We start from the raw sequence: 26,870 nt of genomic DNA, 5'->3' as shown, positions 1-26,870 counted from the left end.
CACTGAGCAGGGACCCCGTCATGGGGCTCCATCCCAGGACCCCGAGATCATGACTAAGCCAAAACCAAGAGTCAGATGCTCAACCAACTGCAACACCCAGGCACCCCTCCCTTGATAAAAGAACTCCTGATGGCTAACTGGGTACATGCATACCTGAAATAAATACTATTATCTTCTAGATACTCTTTTTTTTTTTTAAAGATTTTATTTATTTATTTGAGAGAGAGAATGCGATAGAGAGCATGAGAGGGGGGAGGGTCAGAGAGAGAGGCAGACTCCCCGCTGAGCAGGGAGCCCGACGCGGGACTCGATCCCGGGACTCCAGGATCATGACCTGAGCCGAAGGCAGTTGCTTAACCAACTGAGCCACCCAGGCGCCCTCTTCTAGATACTCTTAAAGCTAGTTTTTTTTTATTTGATAAAATTCTGGAAAGTAAGTTGTAAGTAAAATATTTTGTGACATCTCTCAAGAAACCTCCCTAAAAGATTGCTTGAATGGGCTTTTTGTCCCTCCATCCTACCTTCCATCCATCCTGGTTCCTGAAATGAAGACAGCCCTCCTAGGGATGGAGGAGGAAGTATGAGTTTGATGGACATGTTGTATCATCCTTGAGTTGCCTATCTCTGGATTTCCTTTACATTAGAGAGAAACAGACTATTTAAAACCTTTGTTATTTCAGTTTCTCTGTGTGTGTGTGTGTGTGTGTGTGTGTGATATGATGCTTGACCTAAGCTTACCTGATACAGCTCATTTGCCAAGATTAACATACAGTGTAAACAAAAAGAAACCTTTAATATGAATAGCAGTTTTAAGGAGCATACGGGTACTCTAAGATCCCCGTGAAGAGGTTCTGAAAAAAGCATTCCAGAACTAAGAAAGCATGAGACTGCATCCAACTTCGATTAAATTGGGATCATTCATCTTACATCTATGTAGAACTAAATTTGTATGAAACAGTGAGAGACCTTCAAGAAATCTCTACATTGCCTAGACGTCAAAGAGTACACAAAATGAGAATAACAAATGATCTTGAATGTGTTGTGACTTGTAAGATGATCTCCAAAATAACATTTTGTCACTGGAGTTCAATGGTAAATGATTTGATTGGTGAAGAAAGCAAGAATAATTCAAACCAGAAGGTACCCTTTGAGAATTGGTTGGTTTCCAGTTATCTCCACTGACCAAATTTTCTGAGCAAGTGCCCAATTCCTATATTAGATTTATAAAGTGAGTTCAATGAAGGTCAAATTCATATAATAAAGTAATAGTAATGTTAATCATAATTTGTAAATATGAATATTTTTTATTTTTTTAAGGAAAAAAGTAATCTGATGGAAGATTTCCTTAACTATATTACTTGATATGATCTGTATACTACATGGATTCTAGTGTCATTATCTGATTAGCTGCCAATAGAGTCTTGGGATAGACTTTAACTGTCAGTTAAAGTCTATATGCAGTAGTTCACAGTTACAAAAATTTCTAGAACATTGTGCAAATACAGAAAAATATGTTTCATTTCATTGTTTATTAGACACCGATATTTAGAAAAGTAGTATTGACCCACACTTAGATCAGTTTATTTTCCAGTCATGACCTTGAGGTGTTTGATTTAGTTCTGTCATTATACCTGCAATTCTAAATGGTTGTCACTAGATAGCAACACTCATTATTTCACTCATGAAATAGGTACTGAGCCTCTACCATGTGCTAGCCATTATTCTAGGTGCTGAGATAAAAGTTGAATGATACATGGTACCTGCCTTCAAGAATTTTAGAGCCAATCTCTAGGCATATAAGACTAAGACAAGAAAATAATTACAGAATTTGATCATACTCAGTAAAAGAGAACTGTTTTTTTCTTTCTAACAATATGAATGTCATACACTAAAGAGAGCAATAATGATTTCTTAATACCTCTTAGTTGCATATAAAAGGTTTTTGATCTGCAGGGTACTGATGTGAAATAGAAACAGACTCACTTGTTTTGCAGGTGAGAAAACCAAGTCTGTAAGAGGTTAAAATAAAGATCTTCTAGCCAGGTTCATGGTAAAGAATAAAGCTCAGTGGTCTTAATTCCCACACAGAGCTGGTTATATTCCAGCAGACTGCCTGCTCTCATTCTCTCATCCATTCAACAAATAAACATTTGTTTATTCTTCACTCTGTTTAGCACTAGGCATATAAAGATGAACAAAGTCCTAACAGAAAGCAGAGAGGGAGAGGAGAGAGAGGATTCCTGGAATATGTGGGAAATTGAAGCTCTGATTACTGATTGAATAGAGGAGTAAGCAAGAGGCCAGAGGGCAGAATGTCTTTCGTGTGGGCGATGGCCCCTTACTGCACCATATGCCTTTCATAAAAAAGTGTTGAAATCAAGACTATAGGAGATATGCAATCATAAGCTAGATTTAAATAGATACAGCCACTGCACACAGGTTCTCCTACCTTTTGCCTTTCAAACCTAAAAAATTTCCAATTGCTTCTAGATATAACACTCATTTATAATGCTTTGGCACAGTTCACCCATTTGAAGTAACCTTTGCTGAAACTTCATACTGAGCTAATTACCTTAACTTGCTATGATAATTACTTTAGGCAGGACTATCTTTTTCTTTCTGTACCTTTTTTAGTTGTATTTTGTGTGGGAAAAAAAAAATCACAAACCAGTTTTTTAACAGTGACTATAAGGATTTCTACTGAAAATCTATTTGTTGGTATTTGTGTGAGATGTAAGAGATTGAATTTGATTATGAAAATTCAGAACCCTCAGAGTAATCTGCTTTCCTTTCCATTGACTCCAGCATGGAGAGTTTCAAATAAATATGGAAACTCACACAGTTATTGACCTGGCAGAATAGTAGCTACCCTCCAAGCCTAGATGTTTAACATTTAATGTTCCCAGAGGACTTGGGTGGATGTTGGCGGTTGTAAACCCTTCCAGATTACCTGCTGAAGCAGGTAACAGACCTTGATAGTGTAGTGGGTCCTTGGCAGTGAGCCCACGTGCTGCCTAACCTCATGTTTCTTCATGTGGTTCTACCAACCACTAGACTCTACATTATCAGCTGGCCTTCCCACCCAAACAACTGTTATCCTCTTCCTGGACCTTAGCAAGTCCCCACCCTCAGCCGAGACAAGTCTGCGATTGATCACTGTCTGCTGGGGCCTGCCAATGATTTGCCAATGATTTGTTCGGTTCTGACATTTATTACCTGCAACAGCTCTCAGGAGCCTAGGACTGCCCAGACCCAAGAGCTGCCGTTGGATCACACCTCTCTGAAGGCCTTGCTCACAAGCCCCCCTGTGCTAGCCTGATGTGGTTTATCAGAAATGTTACACTTTGGCTTCCTCATAAGATCTGGCCTCATGCTTATTTCAGTGATTCTTAAAGTCATTCACAAGCAATACATCCTTATCACTGCATCAGTAACATTCTTTTTTTTTTTTTCAAAGATTTTATTTATTTATTAGAGAGAGAGAGCTCATGAGAGGGGGGAGGGTCAGAGGGAGAAGCAGACCCCCCGCCGAGCAGGGAGCCCGATGCTGGACTTGATCCAGGGACTCCAGGATCATGACCTGAGCCGAAGGCAGTCGCTTAACCAACTGAGCCACCCAGGCGCCCGCATCAGTAACATTCTTTCACACTATAGGTGGCTGCCTCTACATAGGTTCAAACAGTTTCTGAGTTTTTTTATGCCTTGCAATTACCCATGAGAGAAAAACTGATTTCAACCATGTCTCATTCCAGTACATACAATTCCAGTGCAGGAAAGTGATTGGCCCAGCTGCAGCCGGGACCCACCTCCAGGTGGGTCCACAGCCAGGAAAATCACAATTGGCCCACCTTGGGTCAAATGTTTATTTTCAGACCTTCTATATGTAACCAATGGGGAAAGACATAGGGGAAATGGGTCAATTCAGGAGCAGAGGCAAGGGGTTTGGCATATGATGACACAGATATTCACATATACTATAACTTTGTGTAGTTGACATTATTAAGATTCCAGGTCCAAATTTGAATTTACGGATATGAGCTACAATTATAAAGAAAGAGACAAATCCTCCCAAATCTCAGTGTTTTCTGTCCTCCACCTAAATATATAACTGGTGCCACAAAGTCAAAGAGGTAAATTCAGGCAAATTTGCAGATATAAAACTATAAGGATTTCTAGTGGCCATCTATCCTAGCAGAACTTATTTCAAAAAAATGTTTAATCTCAAGGTTGGAGAGAATCATAAATTATGCAATATCAAACACCTTTTAGTATCTTTTCTAGCTTCGAAGATGTTGTTAATTCAAGAAAGACAAAAGCTGAGGAAGACACAGACATGCATGTAATTATAATGCATGGCATTAAGTGCAAATGGGGAAGCACAGACCAGGTTCTATGAGAGCAGAGGACAGTGTCTAATCCAAATGTGATAGCGTGTGTGCGGGCTTGTATGAGTAGAGATTGGGTGCATGTGAGAGTATGAATGAAAGAAGGTGTGGGTATATAAGTGTGTTTGGGTGGTGGATTCCTGAAGGAGGTAAACCCCTTCTGAATTTTAAAAGAAGATCAGGAATTGGGGCACCTGGGTGGCACAGTTGATTGGGCATCTGACTCTTGGTTTAGGCTCAGGTTGTGATCTCAGTGTTGTGAGATCAAGCCCTATGTCAGGCTCTGTGCTCAGTTAAGAGTCTGCTAGGGACTGTCACTCTCTCTCCCTTTGCCCCTCCTTCCCATCGAATAAAGAAAACTTTAAAAAAAATAAAGGAAGAGTAGGACTTAAAGGGAATTGGGATTACAGCAGAGGCACATTTAAGATCAAAAGAACAACATATAAAGGCTATAGGAATGTAATATATCATGATATGTTTAAGGAAAAGTCAAGGGATGCTGGAATAGAAAAGAAGTGAAGGGCGCCTGGGTGGCTCAGTTGGTTAAGCGACTGCCTTCGGCTCAGGTCATGATCCTGGAGTCCCAGGATCGAGCCCTGCATCGGGCTCCCTGCTCGGTGGGGAGTCTGCTTCGTCCTCTGACCCTATCCCCTCTCATGTGTTCTCTCTCTCTCATTCTCTCTCTCTCAAGTAAATAAATAAAATCTTTAAAAAAAAAAAAAAGAAAAGAGGTGAAGCTGGAGACTGAGCCAGGGTTTAGGGGGCAGATCAGGAGGATCTTCAATGACACTCTCAAGAACTTGGCCTTTTTATTGGAATTAATGGAAAACAAGTGAAAAGCTGTAATTATGAGTCAGTCTAAGAGTAATGTGGAGTGGAGTTGCTGGGTACCATGCTGTGACCAGGCAGTCCTATTACAAGATCATTGTAATTATCTGGCCAAAAGATGGTGAGAGACTGAACCTGACCATGGTAGTGGGGTAAGGAAGAAGGTAGAGAGGACGGAGTTCAAGAACAACATAGAAAGTAGAGTTAGCAGTACCTTAAAGTCATCAAGTTCAAACTCCAAAAGGATTATCATAATTCTGTACCACCCACCAGTCACCCAAAGCTTTGGGACACTCCCAGGACTTAAAAGTCATCGAATCTGAAAGCAGCTTATTCCGTTGTGGAACAATGCCCTGTAAGTGTGTGATACTTCAGCAGGATTTCGTTCACCAGAACTCTTACTTCTCCCAAAGAAGAGACCTGTCATAGGGAAGAAAGGAAGGGTCTGGCCCAGAAGGTGCCATATAGAGGACAGGGGATAAACTTTCCTTACCCCTGTTGACCACTGGTCTGACTTTAACCAGGTGTGTTTTCCAAAGATGAATATATTTATAGAGGCATATCTATTCTTTAATATTGTATTACATTAATTTTTAGCATAATGAGCATGCATGGATAGGAGGTTTGCTTTATTTGTATAATCAATGAACTCTTAATTGTCCTTCTCTGAAACAACTGTCCTTAAACCTCTGTAAAATGTATAGTAAAAATAATAATCTTTAAGTTATTTTTAGATTGCTTCATGAAGTCTGATCTTCTGATTCAGGTCTTTGTGCAGTTAGAATCTAATTGGATCAGGTGATGCCAGAGGTCCCCTCCAGCTCCCTACCACCACAGCCAATTAGCAGAAATTCAGCTTTAATAATACAGCTGCTGCAGGTCAAGCAAAGGAAAGCAAACCAGAGGTGGAAATCTCAGCCTAATGAACATTAAGAAAAGATTAGAAGAGAGTTAAATTTCAGTGAGATAATTAATTATAGTCCAACAAGAACAGAATTTTATGAATATTGGCTAATTGTAATCTAAGCTATATTTATTCACACAAATCTTTCCTCCAACGTTACCTCCAATTCTGAGGTGGAAAGAGAACACCTCTTTTCAGTATTTTGTCTCTCACTTATTGCCAGTATAAGCAACAATCTCAAGTCTGTGGAGATGTAATTAATCGTCAAGGTAGTATTACATATGTTACATAAGTAATGGTAACTGCATATACTCATATTATCTAGTCAGCTCTTAATTAATTATTTCTACTTTGGATATAGTTTTGTCTTAAGCATCTTGACAAAAATGCCTATAACCATGATACAATAGTTAGTATGGAGGATATTTTACATGGTATTTTTTTATAAAGAGAATAAAAGATTCAAAAATCAGGTAGATTTTGTGCATTTTTAGGAGTAGCTGTTATAATATGCTTCAATGTTTCACTGCATTCTTTGAAATTCCAATAGTCAGGGGGCTACCCACTCTTACAGCCATGCAACTTACAGGGAAGGAATTATGCCTGGTTGGAACTACCAGAGTGTCCTCATACCATGGTTTTGTCCTTTTTCCCATGTCTCAGGCAAACTTCATCCTGTCCCAACTATTAGGACAGACTAACGGGTGGAGGAGTGGCCTGAGAAATAACAATTCTCCTACTGGGAAGAAGAAAATTAGCCAATATAAAGTACGTAGGCTGGCAGAACAAGGCAAACCATATTTATTCAAGTAGCTTATATTGCCTGTGCGGGTAGGCAGAATAGCAAATTATAGTGTAAGTGATTACTGTAGGTTAAAGATTCTTCTGACAAATTAATGCTGATTGGGCAGAAGGAAGCAGATTTAATAAGGAGCGACACAGTCACAGGGAATTAAGGGGGTAATAATCTTTAGTTCTGCGGATCCACCTAAGGCAGGCAACTGAGGGCAGCAGGTTGTAGAAACAGTAATAGCCGTGTGTTCCTCTACATTTCCTAGCTTCTCCTGCATCTTGGAGGGGAGGGGGCCGTGTGAACAATTCTTCTCAACAGAATGTTAAAGGAAGAGATGTGTCACTTCCTGTCAAGTTTAGTTAAGATTTGGTGTTTCTTCCTCACCTTCTACTACCCCAGCCTGCCTGTGTGACTGGAAACAAAGGATTCTGGGATGGTGAGCTCACAATATGGAAGGGGGCTGAGTCACTGTGTCATGGCTTGAGAGAGGCACACAGGGGAGCTGCTGATGGGCTCAAGAAATAAAATGGTGTTGGGCCAAGCCACTGAGATTTCAGGTTTTATCAGTTTCTGCATAGCCTAACTATCCTGATTAATGCATTGGTGTGATTCGAAGCACAGGATATGAATTCAGAATACCAGTGTTTAAATCCAGTTTTCATTATTAATGAGCTCTGTGACTTGACCTCACTGAGATTGAGTTCTGGGGGCAAGAATCTTGTTATTAGAATGATACTGTAAGAAGTTTCAACTCAGGAAACAAAATGAAGTCCATTGGTGGGCCCTAGAAATACTACATTCCAAGACAGATGAAACTTCCAAGGACCCAGGTGTGCTTATCAGGCTCCCAGAATTATACAGCTGAACAGGCCCCACAGGGCACCTGATTTGGTATAGAATATGAAAGCCAATCTCATTTTGTCTTGGAATGAAGGCTATAGTCCTCAACTCTGGATTCACATTAGATTTAAATCAAATCACAAAAATACTGAGGCCTGAGCCCTAACCCAAATCAATTAAATCAGAATCTCTGAGGATGAGATCCAGATAGTGTTATATTTTTAAAGTGACCCTAGTGGTATTAATATGAACCAAAGTGGAGAATCAATGACTTAGAGTAACAAAGAGGGCCTAAAGCTGCTTATGGGCTTTCTGTCTCAGTTGAAATTGGTTCAGAAGGTAAAGGTCGGAGCCCAGAAGGAAAAAGTCAGGTGGACTCAGTTATGTGGAATGGGGGAAAAAAGGTGATTTTAGCAGCAATTTCTTAGCAAAAAGAGACAGCAGTTTAAATCAAAACATTTCCATTTATCGGGATTATATGGAAGGAATATTGTTATGAATACTATTATTATTTTCTTTTCAGTTCTCATTCTATCTCATCTTCTCAAATCTACCAAATGCACTTCAAATGTGAGAAGAAATCACAAAATTAATATTTAACATAGAAAATTATTTCGGATTGGTAATATACAAAATTAATAACAAAATGTTACAGAAACATAGAAACTAAACAATGCTTGAGACCTTTTCTCCTCATGTACAGTCACTAAAATATATGTTTGACCATGAAAATAGGCAGATCAACGGTGCTTCCCAAATGGGGAGAAAGTTTAGCCCAGCAACCTAAAAACTGCCAGATTGATTCTGACCCATTGTTTATCCAATGCCCTATTCTATTTATGATCTAACCCACATTTAGCAAGTAAGATCAGTTTCCCACCAGACGTGAATGAATCTTAATAGAAGGTGTCCCTTAATTTCCTTTAGTCATTTATAACTGTTACTCAAATTGTTCCTGTTTTTGGACTGCTAAGATTTAGTGGGATGACAAACTTGAAAATATCTGCTGGTAATGACAGGTATTGATTGGATAGTAACATATTAATTACTTGCTTTTGATACTGTGGAAAGGTTACTAAAGAATACTCAGTTTAGGTACACTAAGTTGCACTGCATCAAAGCTTTCTATTTTTTCCTCTTTACTTGAAATCAAAGTCAAGAGTCTTAATGATTTTTGAGTGGTCCTTAAAATATTCACATATCTGCTCATATTTAATTTAAAAATGATGCCTTTCCCATCAATGTACCCTCATGAGGAAATCCAAATCATAAAAATTTTTAGGGAAAAACACCAATAACTGGATTTCATGTAAACGGTTTGAGATTATGTCAATCAATTCACCATTTCATGATTTCAAAGATTGTTTCATCAATCTTCTATCACTCAAGTCATAGAACATAAAATAAACCCTTTAACAAGAATTTGGGTTTATTCTATCAGACAGACAAGGTCATTTTTTAAAGCAAATCAGCTAGCAGGAGTGCTATGAGAACATGCCAACAGAGAAAAATAGTCATAGGGCTTTGGGCTCCATTCCATAAATCTTGACCTCTTTTTTTCCCTTCTGCTACTAGAGGATAGTTTGTTTCTCATATCATTCCCTAAGGGAAGTTCTAGCACCACATGAGGCTAACAAATATAATTTGTTTTTTTACTATTTTAAGTTCAAGTTATTAAAATGCCATGGACTCAGTGAAGTGTGGTTCATGTCATATGACCAAGCTGAGAAGGAGTCATACATACTGCTCCCTCCCCCAAAAAACAGTATTATGACTGTGTGAAACTAATCATTGCTTTTTGGGGGATCAATCAATTTAAGATTAAGGTGCCTAAATATGTTTCAAAACATAAGAAATACACATTCTTTCTACACTGGAAGACAAGCAAAACATGGGGCTTTCAGGAGACTCAGGTGTAAATATTGATTTTATGCTCTCCACTGAATTAGAAGTCTGAATTGAATCTCACACTGACTTCCCTTATTTCACTTGTGTCATATATTTTCATTTGGTTTGGAATTTCAAACAGCTAAATTTGTCATCAGCTTTACAGTATTTCCATCTTTTACATTTGATAAGTTCTTGAAAGAGTGAGGGACACATCTCGTCATGTATTCATCACCTATGGATGAAGCACCTATTCAGGTGTGTGTCTAGGAGCTGTGGACACAACAGTGACCTGGAAGGTGTCTGACTGGCCTCTCTACCAGGGAAGAAAGACAGCTAAACAACAAGATAGTAAGAAATATTAAGGAAGTGGTAATTAAAATGATATTTGAAAGGTGAGTTAGCCAAGGAAGAAAAGAAAGTATTCAGGAAGAAGAAATAACCCGTGGGAAAGCAAGAAAGAGAAAGGGCGTATTTTAAGAAAGAAACGTTCAGCAGAGCAAGCACTGTATACAGTTTTGATAGCAGGAAGGTATCTGACTAGTGCAGATGAGTTTGGTGAACTAAACTGGGATGAGATCATGAAGGACTTTGAAAGCCAAGGTAAAGGGGAGACTGGAACGCAGAAGGGTCAGTGGCAGGAATAGTGTTTCAGGAAGATGTCAGAGAATAATAAATAATCACAAGAGGCCAAAATGGAGACAGGGACACCAACTGGGAGGTTGCAAAAGAAATGAAGGAAGTCACTGGCAAGTATAGTGATGGAATGGTGTCCCAAAAAGATATGTCCATGTCCCAGTTCCCAGAACCTATGAGCGTTACCTTATTTGGAAAGAGTCTTTACAGATGTAATTAAATTAAGGATCTCAAGATCAAGAGATCACCTTGGATTATCTGGATGGATTCTAAATCCAATAACAAGTATCCTTACAGGAGATACATAGAGGAGATTTGACAGACAGAAGAAGAGAAGGCAATGTGATCATGGAGACAGAGGTTTGAGCATGAACCCAAGGAATGTCAACAGCCACAAGAAACTGGAAGAGCTAAGGAAAGATTCTTTTTTACAGCCTCCAGAGGAAGCATGGCCCTGTTGGCACCTTGATTTTGGATTTCTGCCCCCAGAAATATGAAAATAAATTTCTGTTGTTTTAAGCAACAGTTTGGTAATTTGTTATAGCATCCACAAGTAACTAATACACAAGGCAAGAGAAAGACACACAAGGAGGGAAAGAACACAGTGCATTTGAGACACTGCAAAAGGCCAGGAGAGCAGGATCCAAGGGCATTCATGAGTGAGAGGCCAGAAATGAGATTGGACAGCCAAGCAAGAAGTTATATTCGTGAAAAGCTGCTGGGTCTGAATGTACATGGAATGCCAAAGTATCAGTGAGTGGATCAGACTGGTGGAAGGAGAATCATGGTCTTGAAGAATGGGAAGACATAACTGGGAAGGGAGGAAAAAGGAATGAATGCAATATTTTCTTGGCAGAGGAGGGGTCTATGGCAGTGCAGGGAGGAAGGGGGAAAGGGCTGGGGATGGGGAATTCGCACCTCAGGCAAATACAGAGCCCTGTCTTAGTCAGCTCAGGCTGCTATAACAAATACCATAGACTGGGTGACTTAAACCACAGACATTTATTTCTCAACAGACCATTCTGGACACTGGGAAGTCAAAAATCAAGGTGCTGGCAGATTTGGTTTTTGGTGAGGGTTCTCCTTCTATCTTGTTCCTGTCTTCTTACTGTATCCTCACATGGCAGGGAAAGAAAGCTCCAGTGTCTCTTCCTCTTCTTAGCAGACACTAATTCCATCATGGGTGCTTCACCCTCATGACCTCTTCTAAACCTAATCACCTCCCAAAGGCCCCACCTCCTAATATCCTTACATTGGAGATTAGGAGGTGTGGGTTGGGGGCAGGGCACAAACATTCAGTCCACAATAGTTATGGAATTGACTATCTGTGGACCGGATGTGGGCCGTGTGGGGTAGAGTCAGCTGGGAGCTGTTCTAGGTCCTAAGAAGACCACATGGGGGCAACAGGGTTGTAATAGGGGAGGCTGCTAAGTCTGTGTGTGGAATGGATGACGGAAGGCCAAGAGGTGGTGCAAAGGGAAAGGGACAGTGGCCACCTGAATGAGATACCAGCAAGTCCACCAAACCAGCAGGGGAGAAGCTCTAACTCCTGGAGACTGCCGTCAGAGGGGCCCAACACAGGCGTAGAAGCCAGCGAAGAATCAGAAAGTGACAGAACTTTCCTGTGCCCTTCTCTTCACTCTGCCCTTCTGAGCTTTCACACCGGTGGGGCATGCGCTGGGAGGAGGGGACCCACTGGGCAGGAAATGAGTGGGAGAAGAGATCAATTGGCTACGTTTCTCCCCCTGAACACAGTCAACCTACCAACCACTGCCTGCAGCTAGAAGATGGGGAGAAGCCCGGCCTGAAGTCTGAAATGTTCACATCTTAGATTAGACATTTACAATTTCCAAAGGAGAGTGCTTTGTACTTAGAAGACTTAAGGACTAAGAGTAAACAGGAAAGTCAGAGATCTGCCAAATTTTCAGCCATTGCAGGGGAAAAGCTTCCTGTAAAAAGGTAGTGGGATAGAGTTGAATTCTGCTTATCTACGAAACATCATGCTCGTTCAATGTACTGTTTAGATGTTCAAAGAAAAGGGCAGACATTTCCTCTGAGAAATCCTGGTAATTTCCTCAGAATATAATCAATAAGGTGGCAAAGGACCATTCTGCATAGATGCTTCTCCTGTTCCCTAGTGCTAAATTTAGGCTACACTAATCATGGTGTGGTTATTAAACAGCGTTTTTCTTTCATTTTGTCACATCTTAAAATTCTTAGAGAAATTTCTGTACAGAATGCATTGCATACAGGTTCCATTTGTTTTCCCTGGCCAAGAGAAAGGTCTGTCACCAGGTAAATATGAAAGACCCAGGACTGAGAGGTGGAATGAAAAAGCTTTTCCACTACATTCACACAGACTCTTTTTCCTCTTGATTCCCCACTTACTCTTTTCGTCTCATTTCCTTCTTCTATAGAGTGGCAGTAATGGGTCTCAATTTCATTTTGTTCTTTTGATGGACGGATTCCCACAGTTAGACCAAATGAAAATCTGACCAGTAATGCCCACTTATCTACCTCTCTGAAGTATTGGAAGAATTAATGATGGACTGCAAAATGTACTGAAGATGAAGAGCACACCATGATAGTTGATGAGTATTATTGAAAAGTACCAATGGGTAAGTATATTTTAACAAATGTGGAAAAATCATACAGCAAAGGATCTTGGCTTGCTTGCCCTAGTACCTCAGTGCATTACGGTAGAAAGGAATATGCATAATATTTAAGGAGAAAAATAAAAGCAATAGCAAAACCCAAGACCATAAACACATTAAGAGTGAAATAGTCTTCGCATCTTAAAAAATCCAGCTAAATTTTTATTTATTTATTTATTAAAAGATTTTATTTATTTATTTGACAGAGAGAGAGATAGCAAGAGAGGGAACACAAGCAGGGGGAGTGGGAGAGGGAGAATCAGGCTCCCTGTTGAGCAGGGAGTCCGATGCAGGATTCGATCCCAGGACTCTGGGATCATGACCTGAGTCAAAGGCAGCTGCTTAACTGACTGAGCCACCCAGCTAAAATTTTAAAATAAAGCACTGGTTTATATACCCAGGATATAACGTATGCCTTGAAATTTTAGAATAGTCTATACAGGAAGGCAAGGGACCAAAGACAGAAATGTTCGAAATAAAACCATGGCAAAGAGATCAAAGATACTTTCCCCCGGATTCAAAATGCAGCATGGGCAGAATTCATTTGCTATGTATAAATTTGATAACTGCTTTTTATGTTATTAGTCTTGCAAAAAGAGATGAAATGGAGATACGAAAATTGCTTGCTTTGGAGGATAGTCAGGGAGCAGATGAAAACGCATAGCAAATTTGACAGGAGCAATGAGAGAGAAGTATGTTATTTATGAATTTGAGTATTTTAAAAGAAAGTTAAAGTCACTGTTTCCTTCCTGTACACTAATTATTCCAGGCTGTAAACCCTCCGGCAAATAGCAAATGGTTAAATTATTTTGGCCCTTAAAATTTCTCTTGGTTTTTGTACCTATAAGGATTAGATACTGTAGTCCTGTCTTTGCTTTGAGAGGGCTCTGATACCTTGTATATATAAAAGAGGTGTCCTAAGTCCATTCATAATATATTTAACTCCAAGTTTATTTTCTTTTCCATATTGTTTGTCTTTATGTTGTAATACACCAGTGAGCTGTAGCTAATGTTAAAGCTAAGACATTTAATTTAAATTCTCTAATCTTTAATACCATGTGGAACCGGTCATGCTGTGCTCTTGTAGATTCATATTTTTTATGACAATTTTTTCTTTTTATTCTTTATTCACATGTGCTAGTTTTTTCCCCAAATGTTTATACTTTTCCTTATGAATATGGTCTGAGTGTATTCACTGTAGTTAAAAGTATCTATTTTATACTTGATTCTGGAGGTAAGTTGATAAGGAAAATAAAAGTAGGAGTAGGTAGATTCTAATTTCAGTAAGGTAATTTTATTACCATTAAAAAACTTGGAAATACTATAATAATGGAGAGAATATTAAGGGACCTCATTTATTTAGGATTCTGGTGAGATAATTTGGTTTCTGCTCCTGTGTGGTGGGACATACATTCAAATATTTAAGTCCTGCCTTCCAAAACTGCTTATCTTAGTTTAAAAAAAAAAAAAAGAAAAAGAAGAAAGTCACTTGAGCATTTGATCAGATTGAATCAAAATTATATTTTCAGAGTATTTTGCATTACATTTTATTGATAAAAATCTAAATGTTATTAGACAAGTCCCAAATAAATAAAAATTTCATAGTCTAATTTAAGAAATTCTAGATTAAAATTTTTCCTTTTAACTTCTCTAAGACACTAGAACATTCTGATATATATCTCAAATACATCTAAATTTCCTTTTGAATTCTTCCTTTCTTCAAACTAACCATCTCATCTCATTTCTGTTCACTTTTGTGTCCTCTGTAGTAATGACGGGAATCCCGTTGCCTGGAGACCACTGTTGAAGAACATCAGTGCCACGGCCTCTTGGAGATTTAAGACATCTAATAAGGAGCTGACAGAAATCATCAACTTGCCCCTGAGAATGTAGCATTTTTTAAAAGTCACAATAAAGCACTTGTCTGGATATTACTTATTTCAGGTAATTTTTACAACTAAAGCATAGGACATAAAGGAGAAAAAAAATATACCTCTGGAAAAATCTAAATTTTACAAATCCATGCAAAAAGAAGGTGAGGCAAAAAGAAACCCTGAAATGTGCACTTTTTTAAAAAAATGGAAGAAACTTTCAGTTCCCCCCACATCGCTTATTTATTCTAATTTTTATTTATTTTATTTTATTTTTTTTTAAAGATTTTTATTTATTTGACAGAGAGAGCACAAGCAGAGGGAGAGAGAGGGAGAAGCAGGCTCCCCGCTGAGCAGAGAGCCCGATGTGGGACTCTATCCCAGGACCCTGGGACCATGACCCGGGCCGAAGGCAGCCGCTTAACCAACCGAGCCAACCAGGCATCCCTATTCTAATTTTTAAAACTATTCTAAAAGTCTCTATTTTTAGCAGCAAACTCAATAAAATGACATAAGGTCAACTGCGAAAAAAAAATCAATGACAAAGGGGATAAAACACAGCTACGAGAACTCCATATAGTAAAATCAGCAAAATGAAATGGCAGCCTACAGAATGGGAGAAAATATTTGCAAATCATGTATCTGATAAGACGTTAATATCCAAAATACATAAAGAATTCATACAGCTTAAGAGCAAAAAAGCTAATAACCCAATTAAAAATGGGCAAAGGGCCTGAATAGACATTTTTCCAAAGAGGATATTCAGATGGCCAACAGGTACACGAAAAGGTGCTCAACATCATTGATCATCAGGGAGATGCAAATCAAAACCAGGGTGAGATATCACTTTATGCCTGTTAGAATCGTCATCATCAACATGACAACAGAGAAATGCTGGCATGGATGTGGAGTGAAAGGAACCCTCATGCACTGCTGGTGGGAATGTAAATTGGTGCAGCCACTATGGAAAACAGTATGGAGGATCCTCAAAAAACTAAAAGTAGAACTATCATATGATCCAGCAACTCCACTTCTGAGTATATACACAAAGGAAATAACTATAATTAATGCTGTATGGTGTTTTTGAAAGTTGGTAACAGAGTAGGTCCTAAAAGTTCTCATTACAAGGAAAAAATCTTTTGGTAACTATATGAAGTGATAGGTGTTAAAGAATGATGGTATTATAATAATCTTGGAACATAATAAAATAATACAGATAAATCATAATAATAAAAAAATCCCAAAGAACCCTATATCAACTTGGGGCATTTTTTTTTTTAAGATTTTATTTTTCATTTTTTTTTTTTTTTAGAGAGTGAGAGAGACAGTGGGGGAGAAGCCGAGGAAGAGGGAGAGAATCTCAAGCAGACTCCCTGCTGACCGTGGAGCACAATGTGGGGCTCCATCTCACAACCTCGGAGATCATGACCTGAGCTGAAATCAAGAGTCGGAAGCCCAACCAACTGAGCCGCTCAGGCACCCTTGGGGCATTCTTAATAAGGTCTTAGAGTCCAGCACATCTTAATGGTATCTGAGCATCAAGAACAAATTAATACATGGTAGAAGGTGTGCCCTGTTTAAAAAGTTAGGATGTATTTGAGTCATATTTTGCATTTTTGAAAGATAAAATATTTTTAAAATGTTTACACTCAAAGGAAAAAACTTCTGTAAACTGGGAATTTAATATGAATTAAAACACAGATCAGGGATGAAATTAAAAAGAAAAAATGGCCCTTCTTTGCTAAACATCAATTTTTTTTAAAGATTATTTATTTATTTGAGATAGAAAGAAAGAGCACATGAGCAGGGGAGGGGGGTGGGCAGAGGGAGAGGGAGAAACAGGCACCCCCCTGAGCACTGAGCCTGACATAGGGCTCTATGCCAGGACCCTGAGATCATGACCTGAGCCAAAAGCAGATGCCTAACCGACTGAGCCACCCAGGCGCCCCAACATTTATAGTTTGGATGCTATTAATTACACTTTGTTTTTCATAAACAAATATGAATGATCTATGCCTCATGGTCACCAAGGTATGGTAAATTATTTAGAATTAATATTCCCTCCAAAAATCTTTATCCCCAAGCATTTAAAAAGCAATACAAGCATGAGTTGCAATTAAGATGTGCTTCTCCATGAGAATTTGGAAGCTGCTGGGAGGTGGTACATTCCAGAGAGCTTTAGGTTGTTGTGCTTTGATAACAGACAGAACTAAATCTCTGCTACATTTCATGATGTGACCATGCATTGGCTTTTCAACTTCACTAAATTTCATCTTTTTTGCAGGAAAAATGCATGTATTTATTGTACTTAACTCCTAAGGTTGTTATGAGGGTGAAAAAGTAGGTATATAACCAGAGTTTGTATTATAAGTGCTTAATAAACAGGAGCTGTTACCATCATCATTCCTATAAAGTTCTATTAAAGCCAAGATGATCATAAAGTTCTGAGACTGAGTGTGAGGGCAATCACAGAGCCACATAGTTAATTGTGAACTGCTGTTCAAGAAAATAAAAGGAAGTTATTGTTTACTTAGCACCATACCAAGTACATTCTGAAGAAACTAGGTTAAGATGAACAAAAAACAAACAAAAAGGTTTTTAATGCTTTTTGTAGATGTGAGAGAAGAAATGGAGGTAATACTGCATTAGGAACTAGTCATTCTTGGGAGAAATACAAAATCAACATCCTGCACAGTTCTATCCCATCTCTATTTTGTTTGCTTGTGACCGTTCACCATCAATACGCCTCCCACTCCCCACTGGCAATCACTCTTCTGCTAATGATATGAGGCTTCAGATTCCCTTCCTAATCTAGAGAAAGGGCGTATGAGAAATTCAAAGCCCTCATGCTCTACCCTAACTAGACTTGACTCCTAATCCATTGTCTTTACTTCTCACAGTCAATGTCACCTTGCCTCTAACCGACAGTCACCCTATATCAACAACACGCCATTAATCTAATTAATCTGCACTATGTTAAGTATTCTCCAGACATGAACAATTTATGAACTGTGACAGTCTTCTGACATTTAGGGGGCTTTCCCTCCACTGTTGTGTTAATGATATTTCACTGCATTTTTGGATTCACAAACTCTATAAATATTATTCTCAACCGTCATTGCATTGTGTTTTCCAAAGCATCCTGGGTCAACGCTAAATAAGGAGACAGAGAAAATCAGTTTTAAAAAGACCTGAAGGTGAACTGTAGGGGCAGCTACATTTTCAAATTCGACTTCCCCAAAGAAGATTTTCTGGTCCTAGTTTCAGAGTTAAATCATGATGCAACAGCAGAATGAAGTTGGTGCTTTTGGTCTGAAGCACCTCTTCATGCGTTTCTATTATCAGTGTGTTCTGTGCTCTGAATCTTATCTCGGATATCTGACCCAGGTACCTGTGTTGGGAGTCCTCCCATTATAGGGAAAGAAACAGGAGCAAAAGGTGCATGAATCTTTGTAGGCTCCTTACCCCATCTAGGTGGGTGCTCACTTGCAAAATGCTTCTGGCCCCTCATCTGAACACTTGACCACTGATAACTCTACAGGCAAATGAGGCCCATAATGGGCAAAGGATCGAGGTTTATAGCTAATCACAGAGAAACTAGAATCATTTCTAATATTATCCTTTTCATAACAGTGCTGGTGAGCTCTGAGCTTGGATTTTTCCACTTGCTGCATGAATATACGAAGACTGTAAGAATACGACTGGGGGAAAAAAATCAAATAGTTGCTACAAAAACCCCTCAGCCCACAGGTTGCTGTGATTTTCACTTGAGTATGCTCAAGGGTTCATTTTACTTTTGACTTTAAAATTCACACTCAATTTTGACACAAGACGTATGACTCAGTTCTTTACAGTACCAATCCTGTAAAAACAGATGACTCAGCCACCAGTTATAACAGCAGATTATTGCAGTATTCATCCAAACATGCCTTATGCTGACTAGAGAGGGCTTTCAAGTTAATGAGGCAAAACCCACAATGTCCCAATAGAACATATGCTGTCCTGTAATAAGGGGGAAAAAAAAGAACCAAATACAAATACTCAACAATATAGTATCATTGAAGTGTAATCCCTTAAAAAAATCAGGCATCTTTACTTTTCCCATCATTTGATTATTAATTTTAGAATAGCTGCTCTCTTAAATCAAATCTATTTTTACACAAATTTCAGAATTCAGAATCCCCACATGAACCAAGAAACCAGAGGCTGACTTTTCTTAACAGGTTTCCCTTTCATAGCCAAAGCATCCACTGCAAAAGAAAATGAGGTTAGCCCTAAGAAGAATGATAATCATTCAATAACACCGGCTGTAAGCCAAAGAAGAATTACAAAAATAAGTCAATCTTGTGCAATAAAAAGCCCCAAAATACCCCCCAAACCTGAGTAAGAACAAGTTCAAAATTAAAGTACTGTTTATTTTCAACTCACCCAACAAACTGCTGAAAAAAATTACATTTTCCCTCCAGAAGGAAATGATGACACAATGCCATTTTCTACCCACTGAGCATCACGGGATGGGTATCAAATACAGACATGACATCCTCTCACTTATGTTAATGCCAGGCAATAGAGCCAGAATGGGAGAGTTATTAATTCATTCAACGGGGAGTGAGCACCTACCATATATCTTCTATTCCTCTATCTGAGGGGCTTGGCATACAAAGGGTTGTGTGGTGGGGGTGACAGGTGTAAGCTCCAGTTCACCACTGAAATAAAGTTACAACTGAGGGGGCCTGGAGACGGGGTCAGGGAAGCCTTCACAGATGCCATGACATATAAGCAGAGGCCGAAAGCAATAGAAATTTGCCAGTTAGACAAGGCGAAAAAAATGTTCCAGCAGAGGGCATGTGATGTGCAAAGTCACAGATGTGTGAAGTAGCTTTGGATGTTTGGAAAACAAGCAGTGTTGCGTGTCTGTTGCAAAAATTGCAATCTAGCCGTGATGAGAGCTGTGGCTACAAATGCAGGCAGGAACTTGATGGTAAAGGATCTTTAAGTCCAAAGAGGTCAGCTCCTCCCTTGCAGAGAGGGGAGTGACACGACCAGATTTGTGTTTAAACGAAAGATACTTCCTGGAGCTGTGTGCAGTGAGATCCGTTAGGGGATGTTCCCGCAATTCATATGACAGGGAAGGCAGGTTGGATTTGAGGAGAGAGGGGAAAGGGTGGATTTGTGTAGGATCAAGAACCTGGAAATGGTTACCAACCTCTGGGGTTTCTGACTTGAGCTACTGGGGTAATGAGTGTTTTCTGAGCTGAGAACAGGAATACAATGGACATAAATTCTGGACTCGGCTGATGTAGATGGGAGACACTGAGGCAAAAGGTGTCTTTTGAGTGTCCAGAAGGAAATGACAAAGCAAAGCGTTTGTAAGATTAATGTATTCTTTCTGTCGTTACCTAGGACATTCCAAGTGCTGGTTTCATTTGCTATGAAATTATATGCAACTATTTTTGATGATTTACAGTGGAGGCTTGGGAGAATAAAGACTCCTGCAAGGATTTCTTTGATAGCTTTATGGCAAGTGTTTCAAATAAGGGCACTGCAGCCTAGGGTATCACTGGGAACCTTGCTAGGAGTCTGACTGTTATCAATATAATTTGCAGTGTGAGTTAAAACCACCAGCACTGGTTTGGTGAGAATTAGTCATGGATCAAAACCACACATCCTGAAGTCAGGATTATATTGCAACAACATCATCCATCATAATAACTGTTTAGTTATTTAGTTAGTCATAACTAAACTGTTTAGTTATTTAGTTAGTCATAAATAGGCTTTTAGAAAACAATCCTTTAAAAATATAAATTAAACTATGTCACTACACACTTCCCAGTGGTTCCTGCTTTCCCTCAGAGCAAGTGCCTTTAAAGTCCTTATAATAGCCCACAACGCCCTCCATGATGCACCTCTTCTCCTATTTCTCTTCATTTCTCATTACTGTCTTCCTCCAATCACTGTTTTCCAGCTACACTGGTGTCTTTGCTGCTTCTCAAATGTCAGACACTTGACAATTCCCTTTGGCTGAGAATGCATTTCCTGCAGATTTCTCTGCATGGTTTTGAGTTATTAATCAAATGTTATCTTTTAAGTGAGTCCTTCCTTGCCCCTTGATTTAAAATTATGGCAAATCCCTATTACCTTCTCCTGCTTTATTGTCCCGAAAGCACCAAAGAGGAGTTCTTGTACTTTCTCTGACCATCATAGCAGCAGAGAATGCTAACATGTTAATAGCAGCTGTAGATAGGCTCGAGATGGGGTGTATTAGAGCAGGCTGAGCTTATGCTGCCGTGACTAACAAGCCCCAGATCTCAGTGGCTTAACTGAGAAAGCTTAGTTCTTCCTCAAAGTCTGCCTAAGTCAGGTGACTCACTGTGATGGCTCTCCTCCATGCAGTGACTCAGCGATCTAGGCTCTTTGCATCTTTTGGCCCCACTCTCTCAACATATGGCCTCCATGCTTGCCCCCAAAGGGATTGTGTTGAAAGGACTCAGAGAGCCTTTTACTTAACTCAGGCTAGAAGTGACATACAGCACCTCTGCTCATAGTCCAATGGTCAGCTCGTCCCATGGTCCCACTTAACTATGAGAGGGCTGGTTAGAAGTGTAGTCTTCTACGTGCCCTTCAAGGCAGGAAACCTGGACACTGGTGCACACTCCTCAGGTTTCACACAGCAGCCAGCTTTGGAATGATCTTCTTAAGATGCAGCATGAAGCAATGGAGAAAGCGCAGGAGTAGGATCCAGCAGAGCTGAGCTCAGATCTGGTTGAACTGATCACTACCTATGTTGCCTTGAGTAAGTCAGTTTTTAACTCTGGGTCTCTGTTTTCAAATCCACAGAGTGGGGAAAATAATACATAGCTTGCTTGTATCAGAGGGATTTTTTAGTTTCAACTATAAAAGTTTGCAAGCAGAATTACCAAATTTAGGCTAGTATTGAAATGCAAGTACATACATAATGCAGTATGAAACCTAGAAGCCTAATTGGATGAGATATAATGAATTATACTATTTTACATCAACTTTGTTAGAGCCATAGAGAATGGTACCATTTTCAGTCTTGCTTGCTTAACAGCTGTGACACCTAAGCAGTGAAGTAAGGAACTGTTTATGTATCAGCGTTGGTGTATTTTCTAAGTATGGAGCATGAAGAAAATGCAAAGGAAACTGTGATATACGATAAACATTATATATGATAAACATTAAAGATTACCCAAAGCATGAGTTTGCAGCCTCTGAAGACACTTTTGTGTTATCACTGCCTTCAAGAGTGAATGAATGCAATATTGGCAGCTCACATGGTATCTTACACTCTCTTCCTGGAGGGCGTCCACCTGGATCCGCTATTGCACAACAAAGCCAACCGTATGTTCCAAGGATTGATGTGTAGTTAGGACAAGGTATAATATGACCAGCTATCAGCTATTTGAAAAATTTCATTAGAATGTATTTAAGGATATATCAAAGTCCTTTAAAAACATTACTTTTTATAGATTTGGGTAATTAATGACTATATTTGTTGTCAGACTTCAAAAAGATACTGAATTCATATGTAATTATTTTGCAAGTCACCTCCAGATTATTGATGATGGCAAAATATTATGGTAACAGTGGTAATAACGGTATTCTCTTTATCAGTTTTCTAGATGCAAAACAATCTTATCAAAAGCAAGTCTAATCTTTTAAATCCATGTAATGTGAGATACTCAAAGGTGTGAATTCTATGATTAAAATATGCTTTGGGTTCTCTGGAAAACTCAGTGGAATCTATAGCATTAGGATAGGAAGAGTCCAAGTCACCTGTTTCAAATTAACAAACTGTCCCTGTAGAGAACTTCTTTTTGACTCAGCCTGCCATTTATTTTCTGAGAAAGCTCATTTCACTCACTTGTATCTATGTCTGACAGAAAAGTATTTCCTACATTAAGCAGATTTGCCTCTGTGGAACCTCCACCCATTATTCTAGTTCAGAAGATGTTTTTTTGCAGTTAGTAACAGTACTCTACACGCACTAAACATTAGGAACATCCTGACTGTCATTTAAAGGTCGCAGATTCACAGCCTAAAATATTACGAGTCCAGAAACCAATCAGAACTACACTAACCAAGACACAAAAATCCATATAAGAAGTTTCTAATTGAACTTTGTCATGGAATTTTTCTGCCTAGTCATTGGCCCACATAACTCTACTGTGACAAACAAGAGAAATGGATCCAAAAAAGCCAGCTGCAAATAGATACCCACAGCCACGTGCTGGAATACAGACAGCATATCAGTAATGAGATAAAGCTTCTGAAGCCGAAGGTCACTGAACCAAGATTTCTGACACATATCCAAGTGCTGACTTTTAAAATGGAGAGTAACAGAAAGCACAGTGAATTTTATAGGACGTTTTATGCGATGTTATGATAAAATAGGACCAGGTTATTGCAAAGTGAATGCTCCTTTGTTTCCTTTTACCAACAACTTCTATGCGTTACCGCCTTGACCCCGGGGTCTGGGTTACTTCCCGCCCCCCGCAAAGATTACAACCTTGAGAACGACTGCTTTTCTTCTTTTCTTCTCTTTAGACACTTCTGCCATCCTTTTTTATAAAAGAGATTCAGAGAGCTGGTCACAGTGCCAAGCTGATGATCATATATTGTGTGGACGTTTTTGAAATAGAGAGTGTACAATAATAAATGGCCCAGGTCAAACTCCCTTTCTACACGGCAGTTCAAAAGTGTGTCAAAAGCGCACATGCACACAGACACAGATACACACAGCATGAACCACAGTCTCTTATCTCACATCTGTCTCCCTACGAATCTATTTCTTGTTCAGGTTTGACAGTATCATGCTTGTCTTTAATAAACACCATCAATGGTTTTCTGCCATGGCCTGTGTATCATTCACATTGAGTCTCGATTGGGGCCGGCAAACAATAACCTGAGGGCCAAATCTGGTCTGCTGCCTATTTTGTATGCTTATCATTTTTTTTATTTTTACATTTTTAAGAGTTGGAAAAAAATCAGAAGAATAATATGTTGTAAAATTCAAATTTCAGGGTCCATAAATAAGGTTTTATTGGAACACATCCATACTCATTTCTTTACATACTGTCTGTGCCTTTTGAGCTACAAAGGCAGAGCTGAGTACTTGCAACACAGACCACATGGCCTGCAAAGCCTAAAATATTGACTATCTGGCCAAATAAAACAGAAGTTTGCCAACTCCCAGCATGTGAGAATGGACCTCCTGGGGTTGGGTAGCGCCTAGCCTGTGTTCTATACTAAGCCCTGATCTCTAATACTCATCATACGAAAGGCTTCTTCCCTAGGCAGGCAATTAAGATTTTCCATAAGCTAGGCCCAGATCAGATTCTCTCCAGCCTTCCCATCCTCTACTTACTCTTTTCCTGGTGCCCTGTGTCTGTTTATGTTGCTTCTGTGTTCTAGCTGTGTGCTCTCCTTTATCTGTTGGTCGATATCCAACATTGGAAGCACAGCTCAGATGTCACTTTGAACTTGGCAGCTCAGAAATGTGCCTACCTAATCTGATTTCTTGTTTCTATGAATTTGCACAGGGTTTTGATGTTCTCCGACACACTTCCCATATCCTGTCTTGCACTGTACTTCATTATGCACTTGTGTCATTTCCCCTGTTTTGTCATACAATCCTTAAGTGTAAGGACTTGCCTTAGTTATGTTTGTACCTTTTAAGAATGGTACCTTTTAAGAATGCCTGGTACTGATCCCAGTAGACTGAGAGACTAGTGCCAGGAACCATGCCAAGCCTCTGCACACACACACATAATCACATACTTCCTTAGTTGCAGGGTCCAAGGAAATTCCAGTGGCATGGCAAAAGACCCAAGTTAGTGCTCTAATAAGGCGGCTGTGGGGAGGGGTGGCTCAGTTCCATAAAAATAAACAAAATCTTGGAAGGACACAAGCCCAGGACCCAATCCAGGATCAGGAAATATGCTGAATAACAGACAGGCCCTACACATGGGCGACGTTCAATCCATGTAGCAGGATTCCAGGCACCAGACCAGCGTCCAGGACAACAGAACCAATAGAGAAGGGGATAGCGTGAGGCAGTGGAGTTTGGCCAAGAGAAAAGAGAAGCCAGGTCTGAGAAAGACTGGGGTTCTAAAGAGCTGACTGGGCAAAAGTCCAAAGACAGAAATCACACTCAAAGTCAGAGCTAAGCTGCTACCAAGACTGTGACTGGAGCTGTGTCCCGAATACTGGGTAAGGATTCTTTAAATTATTCTTGCTGAGGCTTAGATGTCATTCTAGGATCTAGAGAGCAGAGAAAGTTATGAAGAAGGCTTCCGTGGCCCTGGCAGTGGGGGAAGACAAGAGACCCGGAGGGAGGGACAGAACAGAGCCTGGGAAAGGCCAGGGGGAGAGGGAGCTAAACGAGCACTAACCACCTACCAGGCCTGTGATAAGGCTTTTACTTACAATATCTCATTTGGCATGCACAGGAGCTCTGCAAGGAAGCAGCATATCTCCATTTTACAGAAGAGGAAATTGTGGCTTAGAGAGATTATAAATAATTAGTGGAGCTGAGGACTGAAGGCAGACATGAATGAACCCAAACCAATTCCCCTTGCTCCCTACCACTACACGTCATAATTCTTCAAGAAATATCTATTAAGTGAGTAATGAAGATAGAGAAATTATAAATGGACTCTCTTTTTACCATTTAACACGGTGAACCGGATAGCATGTTGGTGGCTGTTTTTTCTCTTATCATGGGCCCATTGAACTCACAACTCACTCATGGATACTCTGTGTCCCACAGGCCAACATGCACATGAAAGAATCTAAGAACATACTGGTTGCTCTAGTCAGTTGCTTTGGATTTCTGGCCTTCCAAGCCTTTCACAGACTTGTCCAAACTTCATTTCCAGACTTATGTTAGTTTGCACAGTCCTCCTGGGCTACTAACTGTCTTCCAATGAACCCTTGTACACCTCGTTCCCTGCCTGTTAAATGTTACCTCCTCAATAAAACCCTCCTTGATTGCTTTATTCAGAAAGCTATCTCTTTCTTTCTCCCACTCTGACAGCATTTCTTTCTATGCCTTTCACATGGCTCTCTACTTGATCTGAAATAATACTTGCATACATACTATAAACTCCAAGAACTTTAGCGTTTGTGTACATCTTTTTACCCACCCCCTACAGAGCCTTAGAATAGCATTCATACAAAAGGTGTTTAAAAATAGAAGTACTAAAGAACAATGTATACATGAAATTTCACTTTCTTAGACTCCTCTACCTGGGCATTTTTTTCCCTCGAGGTTTTGTTCTCACACTCACCTTATTTTGACTTGGTTCTTTCTGGTCACTGAAATTCTTTAGAATGAAGCAGTTGTATGAAACGGAAAAAGATGGCATATTGAAGGTAGACTACGGCTCTTTGTTTTATACTACCTGCAAAGCCAATGTGACGACCTGAGTCTAAAAGTTCTTTTCACTACCAGTCGGATGTATGGGCTTATTGCCATACAATCTGCTTTTCAAAGTCTTTAACAAAAATACTGATTTGATCCTATGATCACGTCCTCTCTAGAAGTACTATTTAAATTACTATATAATTTCTTTTCTTATATAATTTATATCATTGTGACAGTCTGATAGTTCGCAGGGGCCCCTTGAAAGCCACTTTGGATTACAGGGCAAGACTTATATTTAAGACATTTTAAAAGCATATTAAAAAGGATTTTTTCTCATTTGATAAATATTAATGCATTTATTAATGGACAATCTAAGGGTCCTAAATTATGAAAAAATAATTTTGAGTTTGCAGTGATTACAAGAAAATTAACTACTACTAAAGCTAAAATATGAAATATAGTCTTCTGGAAATTGCACCTTAAAAATATTAATGACAGAATATCTAATGGATGGCTTCTGCTGGATGATAAGTTCCCTAGTTTTGATATATTTACAGAGGCTTCCCAAAATGTAATCAATTTTTAATTATCTGTGTAAATAGACAATAGTAGCTGTGTATATCATGTATGATAATGGTCAAACTTAAAGCCACTTATATTGGCCTCTAGAATGTATTAAATAT

At 39.3% G+C, this 26,870-nt stretch overlaps 1 protein-coding gene and 2 long non-coding RNA genes across 5 annotated transcripts in view; 2 read left to right on the top strand and 1 right to left on the bottom strand.

The window, feature by feature from the left end:
• The window catches only part of CYYR1 (cysteine and tyrosine rich 1), a 103,519-nt gene that overhangs the window by 29,826 nt on the left and 46,823 nt on the right, over positions 1–26,870 (bottom strand). The gene's annotated exons all lie outside the window — the stretch shown is intronic.
• On the top strand, positions 12,569–14,861 carry LOC123863264 (uncharacterized). Its single transcript, XR_006795496.2, has 2 exons — positions 12,569–12,891; positions 14,697–14,861. It is a non-coding gene; the product is annotated as an uncharacterized LOC123863264 (long non-coding RNA).
• LOC129045356 (uncharacterized) overlaps positions 24,835–26,870 on the top strand; it is a 45,573-nt gene continuing 43,537 nt past the window's right edge. For 2 of the 3 annotated variants that reach the window (XR_008504965.2, XR_010407839.1), the window contains exon 1: positions 24,835–25,031. This is a non-coding gene — a long non-coding RNA (uncharacterized LOC129045356). Of the gene's footprint in view, positions 25,032–25,270; positions 25,444–26,870 lie in introns of all 3 variants that reach the window. The other variant, XR_010407838.1, reaches the window with a different exon arrangement.

Source organism: Mirounga angustirostris, unplaced genomic scaffold (genome assembly GCF_029215605.1).
Source record: "Mirounga angustirostris isolate CCGP_5_RB_7025 unplaced genomic scaffold, mMirAng1.0.hap1 SCAF_1, whole genome shotgun sequence".
Lineage (NCBI taxonomy): Eukaryota > Metazoa > Chordata > Mammalia > Carnivora > Phocidae > Mirounga > Mirounga angustirostris.
Note: the sequence above shows the minus strand (reverse complement) of the source record. Positions and strands in the feature narration are given on the sequence as shown.